The sequence below is a fragment of the Echiichthys vipera genome (genome assembly GCF_963691815.1).
Source record: "Echiichthys vipera genome assembly, chromosome: 9".
Lineage (NCBI taxonomy): Eukaryota > Metazoa > Chordata > Actinopteri > Perciformes > Trachinidae > Echiichthys > Echiichthys vipera.
Window position 1 is genome coordinate 30,151,367 of NC_139834.1, and position 15,586 is coordinate 30,166,952.

Consider the following 15,586-nt stretch of genomic DNA (forward strand, 5'->3'; position numbering starts at 1 on the left):
ACAACACAATTGATGTCCCCTTCAGGTGTGTTACATAGCTTTATTAGCATTGTTTGATGTACTGAACTTGGAACATTCTTGTTGGTAAATTTAAACCATGATAAACAAATCTGTTTAATGCTGATGCTTTTGGCTTGGTGAGAAAACTTGAAGCTGTGAGGATCACTTAAAATAACAACAAAAAACACACGCAAATCTGCCCGGCAACAGGCTTTGGTCCTCACAACTCTAGAAGTAAAATATTTTTTTTACTTTGTGTTTTCTGAAATTTAAAGTCACATTCTGGTTCCCTACTCCCACCTAGTGTTAGATATATTTTTTGCACCATTCTAGCTATAGTGGAAGTGGTGGCACTCACAAAGTAATCCAGGAACAGGGTCCTCACAACTATATAAAGACACGTATGTGTGCGTGCGTGCGTGTGTGTGTGTGTGTGTGTGTGTGTGTGTGTGTGTGTGTGTGTGTGTATGTGTGTGTGTGTGTGTGTGTGTGTGTGTGTGTGTGTCAGGGGACACATTAATGGACAGCAGAACATACAGAGGCTGTAATCTTCACATGCTGACAGTCTGAAAGCTTCAACAATCAACCGCTCAGTACACACTCTAGAGGTTAAAGGTCACACACACACAAACACACACACACACACACACACACACACTCACTCACTCAAACAGAGACGTGGCAGGGTTACAGTTCAGCAGCAGTAGATTGAAGCGTCAGACTTTAAATCAAACACACACACACATGCACACACACACACGCACACACACACACACACACACACACACACACACACACATATTCCAAAGAGATGAAGTAAAGACCAGAAATTTGTGTTGGGCCCTTACTTCTATCACATTACTGTAATGATAGAACGTATTCTCATCAACAGGTTTGTACGATATCTTACAAAATATGACGTTTTACTGAATGTCTTGAAATGGCGCCCTGAAGTGGACTGCAACGGCTAAGTTTAGGCCACAAAAGGTGTCAGTTAAGATTATAAAAAGGTTGTGGTTTGGCCTCGTACTTCCTGGTCCCGGAGTGAAAGTCCTGTGTTTTGTCTCATCCAGACTCGTTCATGCTGCTGTTTTGTCGCGACCCTTTGGCGTCACTTAAGGAGTAGCCCTGCGCGCAAATGGCACGGCGCTCACAGTTGCTGCTTTAAACACGTGGTTAATTTTGTGAACTCACATTAAACTGTGTGGTTAGAGTTAGGAAAAAATCATGGGTGGGGTCATCTGGCTGTTAACACCCTTTCAAAATACAATTTCTTGTTCCAAGCCTCCTATTTCTACACAGCTGCAGTGCTGTGTTCCCGTTGTTTGGACACAACTGAGTGAAGAAACACCAACGTAATTGTCACCTTACCTCTTTGGTATCGATGAAAAGCTGTCTCACTGAAGAAAGAAATGATCGTAGAACTTTCACAGCTTCGGCTGTTTTTTTTTTAATTTGTCTGAACATTTGGACCCGTCAATAGTATTTTGAATGGATGTTACATCAGACTTGACTAAGGACTTAACTTGACTAAGGACTGGACTTGACTAAGGACTTAACTTGACTAAGGACTCAACTTGACTAGGGACTGGACTTGACTAAGGACTTAACTTGACTAAGGACTTAACTTGACTAAGGACTGGACTTGACTAAGGCCTGGACTTGACTAAGGACTTAACTTGACTACGGAATTAACTTGACTAAGGACTTAACTTGACTAAGGACTCAACTTGACTAAGGACTGGACTTGACTAAGGACTTAACTTGACTAAGGACTTAACTTGACTAAGGACTGGACTTGACTAAGGACTGGACTTGACTGAGGACTGGACTTGACTAAGGACTTAACTTGACTAAGAACTTAACTTGACTAAGGACTGGACTTGACTAAGGACTGGACTTGACTGAGGACTGGACTTGACTAAGGACTTAACTTGACTAAGGACTCAACTTGACTGAGGACTTAACTTGACTAAGGACTGGACTTGACTTGACTAAGGACTTAACTTGACTAAGGTCTTAACTTGACTAAGGACTCAACTTGACTAAGGACTTAACTTGACTAAGGACCGGACTCAACTTGACTAAGTACTTAACTTGACTAAAGACTGGACTTGACTAAGGACTTAACTTGACTACGGAATTAACTTGACTAAGGACTTAACTTGACTAAGGACTTAACTTGACTAAGGACTGGACTTGACTAAGGACTTAACTTGACTAAGGACTTAACTTGACTAAGGACTCAACTTGACTAGGGACTTAACTTGACTAAGGACTGGACTTGACTATGGACTCAACTTGACTAAGGACTTAACTTGACTAAGGACTTAACTTGACTAAAGACTGGACTTGACTAAGGACTTAACTTGACTAAGGACTGGACTTGACTTGACTAAGGACTTAACTTGACTACGGAATTAACTTGACTAAGGACTTAACTTGACTAAGGACTTAACTTGACTAAGGACTGGACTTGACTAAGGACTTAACTTGACTACGGAATTAACTTGACTAAGGACTTAACTTGACTAAGGACTGGACTTGACTTGACTAAGGACTTAACTTGACTACGGAATTAACTTGACTAAGGACTTAACTTGACTAAGGACTTAACTTGACTAAGGACTTAACTTGACTACGGAATTAACTTGACTAAGGACTTAACTTGACTAAGGACTTAACTTGACTAAGGACTGGACTTGACTAAGGACTTAACTTGACTAAGGACTTAACTTGACTAAGGACTCAACTTGACTAGGGACTTAACTTGACTAAGGACTGGACTTGACTATGGACTCAACTTGACTAAGGACTTAACTTGACTAAGGACTTAACTTGACTAAAGACTGGACTTGACTAAGGACTTAACTTGACTAAGGACTGGACTTGACTTGACTAAGGACTTAACTTGACTACGGAATTAACTTGACTAAGGACTTAACTTGACTAAGGACTTAACTTGACTAAGGACTGGACTTGACTAAGGACTTAACTTGACTACGGAATTAACTTGACTAAGGACTTAACTTGACTAAGGACTGGACTTGACTTGACTAAGGACTTAACTTGACTACGGAATTAACTTGACTAAGGACTTAACTTGACTAAGGACTTAACTTGACTAAGGACTGGAGTTGACTAAGGACTTAACTTGACTAAGGACTAGTGGTGCAACGGATCATCATTGATCCGTGATCCGTTCGGATCACTATCTTCGGTTCGGTACACACGTGATCCGCGGATTGACTTATGAAAAAAAAAGTTGTGCGCATGTTCAGTCCACACACTTATTAATAGCAGCGCGGTCATGGCGAGCGGAGGAACGGAGGAGCTTGAACACCCTGCGTCATTTAAATCCCCTGTATGGCAGCATTTTGGCTTCCCTGTCAATTATAATGATGAAGGAAAGAGGTTGGTGGATAAAACCTTGACGGTGTGTAGGCACTGTGGCACAAGAAAGCCATATGACAGTGGAAACACATCGAGCATGGCCACGCATTTGAAGCGACATCACCCCGGTGTTTCACTGGCCGGAGTGAAAATGAAGCCTGCTCAACAACCGCTTATCACCGCGGCATTTAAGCAGCCCCTTGCTGCACCATCCGACCGGGCTAAAGCCATCACAAACGCTATCGGTGTGTTTATAGCTGCAGACATGAGGCCATATTCGGTTGTGCAAAACGAGGGCTTTAAACACATGCTGAAAGTGCTTGAGCCACGTTACTACATATGTTTAAAGGGAGGAGATATGCCTTCTAATGTTGCACTTTAACTTGTTTTTGTTAAAAAAAAGATATTATGCCTTGTGCACTTTCAGTTGATTTTATATGTTTTAATTTAACAAGTGTTAATAAACAAAAGACAAACTTATGTTTATTTGTCTTGTCTTTTTTTTTTTTTTTGCTGATCCGAAAAATGATTCGATCCGTGACTCTGATCCGAGAAACGATCCGAACCGTGAGTTTTTTGATCCGTTGCACCCCTACTAAGGACTCAATTTGACTAAGGACTTAACTTGACTAAGGACTTAACTTGACTAAAGACTGGACTTGACTAAGGACTTAACTTGACTAAGGACTGGACTTGACTTGACTAAGGACTTGACTTGACTAAAGACTGGACTTGACTAAGGACTTAACTTGACTAAGGTCTGGACTTGACTAAGGACTTAACTTGACTAAGGACTGGACTTGACTTGACTAAGGACTTGACTTGACTAAAGACTGGACTTGACTAAGGACTTAACTTGACTAAGGACTGGACTTGACTTGACTAAGGACTCAACTTGACTAAGGACTTAACTTGACTGAGGACTTAACTTGACTAAAGACTGGACTTGACTAAGGACTTAACTTGACTAAGGACTCGACTTGACTAAGGACTTGACTTGACTAAGGACTGGACTTGACTAAGGACTGGACTTGACCAAGGGCTTCACTTGACTAAGGACTCGACTTGACTTGACTAAAGACCTAACTTGACTAAGGACTGGACTTGACTAAGGACTTGACTTGACTAAGGAATTAACTTGACTAAGGACTTGACTTGACTAAGGACTTAACTTGACTAAGGACTTAAATTGACTAAGGACTTGACATGAATATTAGAATGCTAGCTAGTTAGTAATGCTAGCTCGCTTTGTCCCTCCCAGCTGCTTGTTGCCTGTTGGTGGCGTTCTGACAAAGGACACAAACCGCGTCCTCCCGTAAGGAGAATCCAGTGTTTTTTCAACCGTCCAACATCACAGCGGACCTCCTTATGCAGAGTTTGGCGCTCCTAATCCTGGAGAACTTGCTCTTTGCCTTTAGTGTCACCGCAGACAGGTTTACAGTTTAAAGGGACGCACAAATCATCCTGCGGTGCCTCTTTACAATGAGACAGTGTCGATAGAGAAGGAGAAGGATGGAGGGAAGGGAGGAGAATAAAAGAGAAGAGAAGAGGAGGAGTGACCGTAAAGAGGAGATGGAAAAGTGAAGAGAGAGAGAAGAGCCTAGAGAAATATAAATCAGATGAAAAGAAACGTGCGGATGAGAGAAAAGACCAATAAAGCTCTTTGAATTGAAAAGGTAAAGGAAGCGTCTCTGTCCTTCATATCACCTCAGCTCATCTCCTTATTTTATTTTATTATGAAGAGACATTCACAGCCTTTAGATGTGACTTTTTCAATAAGAGAGATAACAGTTTTACATTGACTCACACACCTTCACCTTCTAATCACTCCAATCCATCTTTTGGATTTATTTTCCCAAATAAAATTTCCTTTTACACAAAGAATAAATAAAAGATAAATAGGAAAGATACCAAAAAAAATGTGTTTATGCAGATTCAAAATGTACTATTGGCTCTGTTCCCCAAATGCGGTACCCCACAGTGGCTGCTCTGAGGGGGCAGAGTCAGTCCTCAGTGACGGTTCTGATGAACGTAAACAATGCTGCAATGTGGTTACGCTTGGGTTCATTTGCGTCTTTTGGCCATGTTCTAATGCTAAAGGTGCGTTCAGGCTGAATGGACACGATTTAATCCCAAGAAATGCCAGCCTCGCTTCACTTCATCAGATTTAGATCACTGCGTGATGATGCAATGAGACACTGACTTGACTCGACTCGACTCGACTAAGGACTAGACTTGATTTGACTAAGGACTCTACTAGACTTGATTAAGGACTCGACTTTACTTGACTAAGAACTCGACTTGACTCGACTCAACTTGACTGGACTAAGGACTTGACTTGACTTGATTAAGGACTTGACTTGACTTTACTCAACTCGACTTGACTTAACTCAACGCGACTTGACTCGTCACGTATGGACTTGATTTGACTCGACTCGACTTGACTAAACCCGACTCGACTTGACTCGAGTCGACTTGACTCGACTAAGGACTCGACTTGACTTGACTAAGGACTCGACTTGACTTGTTTAAGGACTCAACTTAACTCGACTTTACCCAACTCGACTTGACTTGACTCGACACGACTGGACTTGATTTGACTCGACTCGACTTGACTATACCCGAATCGACTTGACTCAGCTCGACTTGACTCGACTAAGGACTCGACTTGACTCGACTCAACTCAACTTGACTTGATTAACGACTTGATTAAGGACATGACTTGACTTTACCCAACTTGACTTGACTTAACTCAACGTGACATGACTCGACACAACTGGACTTGATTTGACTCGACTAAACCCGACTCGACTTGACTCGACTCAACTTGACTTGACTCGACTCGACTCAACTCGACTTGACTTGACTTGACTTGACTCGACTTGAATTAACTCGACTTGACCTGACTAAGGACCCGACTTGTTGTTTTACTTTGTTGTAATGTAAAATATAGATGTTTGGTATTTTGCATTAGAAATGATTAAATAAAGCTCTGGTGAAACTATTATTTATTTTCAGTCTTGTAGAAATTATGTTAGGAGAGTAGTCACAGAGGGTCAGGGTGGAGGATGGGTCCAAAACACAGGATTCTGACCTGGAGGACCGGTGTTCAAGTCCTGGAAGAACTAAGACAAACCACCACCTTTATCTGATCTGAATTCCAAGTCCTTTTTCTCAATATAAAGGATTTCTGCTGATTCCTGTTTGTATTCATGACATTCTTTTCCCCCGTAGACGAGAACGATTGGATCAAGTTGAGAAAACTGACCTCGACGGAGAGGCTACATCCATTTTTTATAGTCTATGTACAAGCCTGACTCAGAAGTTGGAGGTTCCTGATTTCAGATTTCAGTGAACGCATCATAACCAGCAGTGATGAGCTCCAGCAGCAGACCAACCGCTGTCTGCAGCGTCACTAACATGGTGGTGTGTTTCCCTTTAAGTCGTGACGTAACGCCACAGTGCTGCCTGTTGTTTGAACAGATCTGAGTTTTTAATAAAACAATGCAATTGTCATCTTTCAGACACCTTTTTATCGATAGGAATATTAAAATTAAGTTAATTTAAGTTTTTAATAATTAAATGATATGCCTAAAATTAACAGAGAATGAAAGGAAGGCAAAACAAAATTAAAAAAAACTATTCTACGGTACGGTGGTGTGGTAGTTAACACTGTCACCTCACAGCAAGAGGGTTCCTGGTTTGAATCCCGGCTGGGGCCCTTCTGTTTGCATGTTCTCCCCGTGTCTGTGTGGGTTGAATATGGATGGATGAATTCTATGGTACGTTCCAGTCACCTTTAAGTGTTCCACCTCCTGTGCTGCCGGTGATGATTGGAAGATACCATGTAGGTGGAACCAAGTGTCCTATAAAGTCAGAAATATGAACTGAAAACCAACAAAAACATGGATGAATGCAAATAAGGAGTATTTAGGTAAAACACAAATACATGTAAATGTCACAGTGTCTCACAGAAATTGATCTGTCTTCTATAATTGATTGATTCATCTTCTATTAAATGTATTTTTTTCAGACTATCTTCATAAGTTAACATCAGATAATGTTTCATTTGCATGTTTAAACTCCACATTTCAGAAAACTTATAATGTAAAAATGAATCATCTTAATGTCAGTAATGAAGTGGGGAAGTTTCATGGTGATATCTGTTAGTTCATATTTTTGACTCTATTCCCCCCAAGTGTCTCCAAATGTGTTTAAATCTGCACTTCAGCAGCACTTACACACACCAAACTTTACACTTTTATTATCGATATATTCTGAAGGTTTCTACATTCACAGCCTCATTTATGTAACATTTATTCATAAAAATAGTATACATGTTTAAGGCCGTAGGAAGTATTTTCTGATTATGTATGGAGTCATTAGAGAGCCAAAATTGTTTTTTTTCTTTTTATTGTGTGTTTTTTTTTTTTAAGTTAAACACAATTTAAAAAAACGCCGGAGTGAAAATAGATAAGTATATAGAAAATATCATTCAACAAAACAACAAAAGAACGAGATGTCACTTGATTAGAAAAAAAACAAACAAGTATGGCAAAATATTATCAACCAATAGAACTGTTCATTTTTATTTTTAAAAAGATTAAAGAGGGAAAACAATGAAAAAGAGAGAAAGAAAGGAGGAAGATCATGTTTTTTACATGCAGTATATTTACTGTAGGAGGTGTGTGGGAAGAAGATAGAGGCTGCTGATTGGTTGAGAAGTCTTCCCTTTCAGCCAGGTTAGGTGTGGAGAGGTGCCTGCGTTGTTCGTAGAGTGCTCCGTGAAAGGTTGACAGATCCGGCTGGATTTGTTTGCACACTCTCAATGAGAAGTTCATCTTTTCAGAGTGCCAAAACGTTTCATATAAATCTGGAAAATAATGCGAAAATGTTGAAATGTAGAGGAATAATAAAACATGTTTATTTATTTTTGCTTTTTTGGTAATTTTTGTATTTTTGCATTAAAATTACTCTATTTTTCCTGAATAAAAACGTTACAAATAAATGTCATCATGTAAAAAAATAAATAGAATAATAGAATAATTGATATAATAAATTAAAATGTATGAATGTAAAAAACAAATTTCAAAAAATTCTCCTAATTATTTTCATTTGTTATTCCTCTTTCTATTTCCACATTTTTTTTCTTATTCTTTAATAGATGTATTATTTGTCGAGGGCGCTCCTATGACTCTATATTAATGCAGTGGTAAAGAGAGAAAACTTTAACTTTTGTTGGCTCTAATGTCAAACATCGAACAAAAATCTGAACCTGAACATTTATGTTCTGGAAATGTGTGAATAACACAATGCCTTATTTGCATATGTAAACACAACATTTCAGAAAACCTTTGATATAAAAAATATTGTTTACACGTCAGTAATGAATCAGAGAGGCTTCATGGTGACATCAGGTCCTCCACGCTCGTCCCCCGTTGCATTGTGGGGTGGCGGTAGTGTGGTTGTTTAGAAGAGTGTTGCTGCCCCCTGGTGTCTGACAGTTGATTCTGCACACAGATGATTGTTTAAACAAACCCTCCGACACCACAGAAGCAGACTTTAAAGGAACAAATATGTGTGTGTGTGTGTGTGTGTGTGTGTGTGTGTGTGTGTGTTTTCATCTGTGCGCTTCACTCCACACAGAAACACATGGAAACACTGCATCAGAACGAGGGAAAGAATCTCTAAATGGCTACAAACTTTACATATGTTTTTGAACAGTCTTCTAACATTTGAATGGAAATCAGACCTGTTGGTCTCATTAAAGTCCGCTTTCACTTCCTTATCAGAGCGTTTCAAGTCAGAGGGAAAGAAAAGGAAAGACATGCTCTATCATATATATCTATAGATATTCAATCATAGATGTGTTCAGGTATAGATATTTAATCAGATATTCAGTCATAGATATTTAATCAGATATTCAGTCATAGATATTTAATCAGATATTCAGTCATAGATATTTAATCAGATATTCAGTCATAGATATTTAATCAGATATTCAGTGTCAAGAACCAATACTTTCAACATAACATATCGAAGTCAACATTTTTTCTACATTCTTACTTTTCATCTTGGAAACTAACTTGCAGTATGGAATTTCTCCACCAGAGAGCAGCACATCACATCAGGGATGCTGATTTGTCCATTTGTGATGAAGATGATGTTTTTTACATGCAATGTATTTACTGTGGGAGGTGTGTGGGAAGACGATGCAGCTGATTGGCTGCCCCTCGCTTTGCTACCATCTCTTAACCAATCAGCTGCAGCCAGGTTAAAAATTTTTTATCTGCACCCAACTAATAGCTGTCATTTTCTTTCTCTCCTCATCACACTGTCTTCTTATTTCTCCCTTGTTTCTTCTTTTGTTTTCTTTCTCTTTTCCTCATCTCCCTCTCATGCTTGGATTCCCTTACAGTCGTAGAATAAAACATCCTCTGTATTCAATCGAACAACATTAAAAACATGTTAAAAATTCATTTTGGGCTGGAATAATAACAAACCATTTTTAAATGTCAATTCTTTTTTTAAGGATATGACTGCAGAGGTACGCAAAATGCTGCTTTCTTAAACAAATATTACGAAAGAGTATTACAGATTATAAATAATATGTATGACATTCTCAACCCCCTCTAAAATAAACAATCAGAAAATAAATAATGAATTAAGGTAAATTAAATAGCTAAATAGGTCAGTATCAGTTATTTAACATTTAAATAGAAACAATTAATACATACAGGTAAAATCTAGAATAAAAAATCCTTCTCCTTACCTACAAAGCTCTTATTGGTCAGGCTCTGTCGTATCTTAAAGAGCTCATAGTACCGTATCACCCGACTAGATCTCTGCGCTCTGAGAATGCAGGGCTACTTGTCGTTCCTAGAGTCTCCCAGAGTAGAAATGGAGGCAGAGCCTTCAGCTACCAAGCTCCTCTCCTGTGGAACCAACTCCCAAGTGTTATTTGGGAGGCAGACACTGTCCCCATATTTAAGAGTACGCTCAAAACTTTCCTTTTTGATAAAGCTTACAGCTAGGACTTACGAGCCCTTAGCAATGTTGTTATTTTTAAGCTGATTTTGTTCTGCTTAATGATGCTGCTATAGGCCAAGTCTGCCGGGGGATAATACTTTTCCTGATACTCTGAGCTTCTCTCCTCTCTGTCTGTATCATTCATGTCTCATCAATGCATGTTACTAATTCAACTTCTTCCCCGGAGCTGTTTGTGCTTTGTCGTCTCGCAGGTCTCTGCTGATCGTGGTGGTGCCTGCTGCTGTGGTCCTGCATGACGCGTCCTGCTACTATTATAATCCACCACCTTAGCTGTGCTTGTTTCTACTATTCTGCTGTATTAACTGCCATAACATATAAGTCATATTCACATTACTATAGATATTATTATAGTTTCTGGAAGTGTGTCTGTCTCTGTCTTTGTGTCTGTCTTTGTCTCTCTCTGTCCATCTGTCCGTCTTTTCTCTCTTTTCTCTCTCCTTTTCTTCCTCCCCAACCAGTGCAGACAATAGGGAAGGTTTTCGTTGCCACCGTACTCTACGGGGGAATTGTTGGGTCTATGTTTATCATAAATAAGTCATAGAGTGTGATCTGGTCTTTTGTTATGATTTGGCACTATAAATAAAATTGAATTGAATTGAATTGAATAAATATTAACAAGATAGTTAAATAGTGCTATATGTTCAATAATCAGTTAATTTCTGACAATTTAAACTTAGAATAAATAAAAATAAATAGCTAAATAAAGATCATGTTCAATATCTGTCAATTGTTGACAATTAAAATAAAAAATAAATTAACATTGATTAAATAACTGAATTGTACTGTATGTGAAATATCAGATGATTCTTGGCTATGTAAATAAAGGATAAATGAAAAGAAATTGCTGAATAGTTCAGTATCAGTCAATTGTTAACATTTAAATTAAAAACCATTTAAATAAAGAATAAATACATTTAAATAGCTAAATAACATCCATTAAGTGGTGACGATTAAAAAAACATTTAAGTAAAAAAGAAATCAAAATAAAATAAATAGCTAAATAGTTCAGTGTCAGTTGTTAACCCTTTAAATAAAAATGTATTAATATAAATGAAATGGCCAAATAGTTCAGTATGTTCAGTAATAGTCAGTTGTTGACCATTTAAATAAAAAATAATAAATATTAATGAACTAGCTATATGACACCATTTCCAAATCACCCAAGCCCATAGAGCTAGAAGATTAATTCTAAGGAAACCTCAACAGCATCTTTATGAAAATGATGCCTTTTCAGTTCAATCATAAACTGACTTTAAACACATCACACACACGTTTTTATTTCCTCAAACCAGCGGCGGCTGCTGGTCTTTTAAGGAGGGGAAGCTCATTTTTCCGGCCTACGTCATAAATGTGTTTGTTTAGTTTGTTTTTGGCCCAGCTGGAGCTGCTGCGCCAGGCTACTGTGAAGTGTGACCGCCTGTGAGTGTGAGTGATGGTGACGGGGGGAGAAGTTCCACAACGGCTGCTGCTCGTTGGGGAAAGAAACCGCAGAGTGACAGAACAAAGTCTCCGAACACAACGCTAGTAGTTTTTTAACAGCGACAAAGTCTCTGGTGATCGGTAAAGTCTCCGGATCAGTTCAGAACAACGGAATGAAAAACTTGGAAAATGCTCCGCTGGATGTTTATTCTTCAAGATCGCTGATTCACTCATTTAGCTGTCAATCAAAAAAGGATTCCGCTTCAGACAATCAAAGACTCATCCAATCATCATGCAGAAGCCCAGCATTTATCCAATGAGCATCTAGTTTCTCTGCAGTGGAACGACCTGCTCTACACTTCCCCACTGAGGTCAGTAGAAGCTGAGCGTCCGACTGTGTAAAGCACTGTGGAGCTGTGGGGATGAATGAAGAGGAAGTTGCTCCGGTTACCTGTGATAAGGAGCTGATTCTGAACAAAAGATGAAGGCTTTCTAGTGCATATTTAGTCAATGAAATGTACACACAGCAGTAAGTATTTCACCACTTTTTTTTTTTGGTGACATTTAAGGGGAAGCTGAGCTTCAAACAGGACATATTATTTATTTGTTGGAAATCAAAGAACAATGTGGTGAAATATTGTTTAAATCCTCTGCATATCTCCTGTATGTTTCACCCCCGACGTTGAGTGTGATCACGCTGCTACTGCTGCTCTCCTACACAGCTCTGCAGCCCACACACACACACACACACACATACACACCATCACAGTTCAGAGGTGGATCTGCATCAAAAACAGTACAGAAGTGATGAAGTAACACTGCTGTATGGATCTGCTATGTTTCACTCTGTTTATGTAAGAGCATTTCACATGTGTAATGTCAGGTAATTCTGAATAATGTCCCTGGTGGCCCCATAGTAGAGGGTGCCTACACACACACACACACACATACATATCTTCAATAAGCTCCACATTCCAGCCTTGTCAGTCGATGTGAACACTAAACACTTTAATAAAAGGTTGAGGTTTCACCACTTTTGAAAGGGTCAAAATGGAACTATCAACACAACCTCAAACCTTAATGATAGATCAGGGTCAATGGTGAGCAAAACAACGTATTGGACCGTTTTATACAATGTTGGGAAACAGTTTGATTGTGGCGGCACGAGGAGATGATTTTAGTTTACAGTAAGGTGTTAGAACATCAAATAATTGTTGCCAGATAACGCCACCCTGGGAGTTTCACCCAGGGACTTTAAGTGAACTAACTTGAAATGAGAAGGCATTCAGGTCCGTAACGAAATGAGGCGGAGACAGTAGTTCACTGATACAAAAATATTATTCTTTTATTATTGATCTGTCATTTAAAAAAAGGTTTAAACAAAATCATTCACTATGGGGAAATTAAATGAAACCAATCAGGGCTGACACCTACTAGTGACAGATGGGTCAACAAAACGGGGATACCAGGAACACCACACGTGCAGCAAAATAAGGATAAAGTGAAAACTCAGCCAGTGTAGACACAACACAAAAAAAGGGAAGGGCACCACCACCGGACACCAATCCACCACCGTAGGCTCAGCACCTGAAAGGGGGGAAACCAGAGAAACAGTTTAGGGACAAAGAAAACAAAATAATAACTAATAAGAAAAGAAATGAATAAACTTGAATTTACAATATATACACACAATAATTAGGCACAATAGCAAAGCAAATTGCTTACCCAAAATATACAAAATCACAACCTTCAAAACCTCAAAAAGAAATAATGACTAACCAAATCTATGGGTTGCAAAAGAAAAGAAAATTATAATAATGAACATACAGCAAACAACAACTAAACAAACACACAAGATAACAGAAACCCACACACACACACACACTAAGACGTGGCAGAGTAAATGAAAGCGACAGCGTTGCTGAACCACAGGTACGCCCAGGCAGCGACGGGCAGCACCGAAGACACCCAGCCAGCCCAGCAGTCAAAGCCCAACAGAGTAGGCCGGGGCCGAGGCGGCAATGGGAGCTCAAGCACAGCAGCAAAAAGTGGTACGGCAAGCAATCGATCTGCAGCAATAAGCGGTGTCTAAACGCCAAGGACGTCCGGCGAGACACGGTAGCTCCAGCAAGGCAAAGCAGCTCCGGCCAGGCAAAACAGCTCCAGCCAGGCAAAGCAGCAGTGGTTTAGTGGTCAGATTAGCCGACGCTAAGCCGCTACATAGACATCTTTAGCCTACAATAATAAACAAACATGAGAAACTTACAAGTGGCTGAAGGAGGAAGCTACTGTCACTCTACTACATACCGGTCAGGCAGTCGCGGCCAACGCAGCGTGGGGAGAGTTCTGCGCCACACGAAAACAACCTGTAAACAAACACACAGGTTGCCACACGTGCAATGCCACAGGGGAAGACACGGGAGGCAGAAAGCTCACCTACTAGCAGCGAGCAGCGTACGGAGCGGTACGAAGCGGTGAGCAGCATGCAGCCAGCAGCAACACCCAAGCGAGCCTCTGCTAACAGAGGGGCGGAAGCGACGGACACCAGGAAATGACGTGGCCTGGCCTCCGGCAAGCAAGAGGAAGACAGGTACTCTCCACCCCCTTTTATGCGGCCTTCACCCAACGCAATTGGCTGGGGCCGCCTCCTGCGTGATGTCACAGGCCAGATGACTGCGTCCTGATACATAAGCAACAAAACTAATTGATAACCCACATGAAAATCGGACCAAACTCAAGCATGCCAGCAGAAATACGTTGGGACGCATCCGGTTGTCCAATTCCGTTGAGACTTGACTCCCCAGAATTGAGGCAAATACACAATACAAAAAACGTCACATAACCGATTTTAGTCAACAAAAGGATAGGGTTAGGCATGAAAAACACTTGGTTAGGATCAGAAAAAAGGCTGTGGTTGGTTTAGTATGGCTGGGAATTGAACCCTGCTTAGGCTATGTTCACACTGCAGTTACAAGTGACTAACCTGACCCCTCCAGATGGATTGAGTCTGTGAATATTCTCATTTGTTCAGGTCATCGTTATCCCCAAAGAACTTTTAAGTCAAAACCAACTGGACTAGGTAGGTCTTCCTAGATAAACAACCAATTTTCCGTTTGTGTAACGTGAATTTACAGATCAAAGGCCCACTTTCAGGAGCCCGGTCCATATTCAACAGAAGGATCCAAAGAAAAAAGAGTTAGTGAGCGGCTTGCTCCATAGCTGCTCATCTCATCTGTGGACGCCTCCATGTTGTTTACACTCAACAGTCTCTTCTCTTTTCATCACTTAAATTGGTTCGGTCTCTTGGCAAACTTCTCCAAACTTTCTGATCTGAGAGTAAAACACAATGGAGCTCAGAGATCAGGATGGTCGTGAGGTTAGCAAGTGACCTGAATATATGTTTGCCCATATATGACTTGCTTTTGACAGTTTGAACAGCACAAGTAACATTAAATCTGAGATTTTCCTATCTGAATTAGGCCACTTTTAAATGTGCTAGGGACAAGCGGTTGAAGATGAATGAATGAATGATATTAACAGCTGTGATGCGTGGCCTCTTGAGTGACAGCTAGCCTCTGGCCCTCACTTCTCCTCTGAGGTAAACATCAGCCAGATGGATGTATCTCCCTCCCCCCAACGTCACATACATGCCCTTTTTTGGTCATTGGAAATGAGGCGGAGTCAAAGATTGTCAAGATGGCGACTCCCGTAGGCGAGGACGATT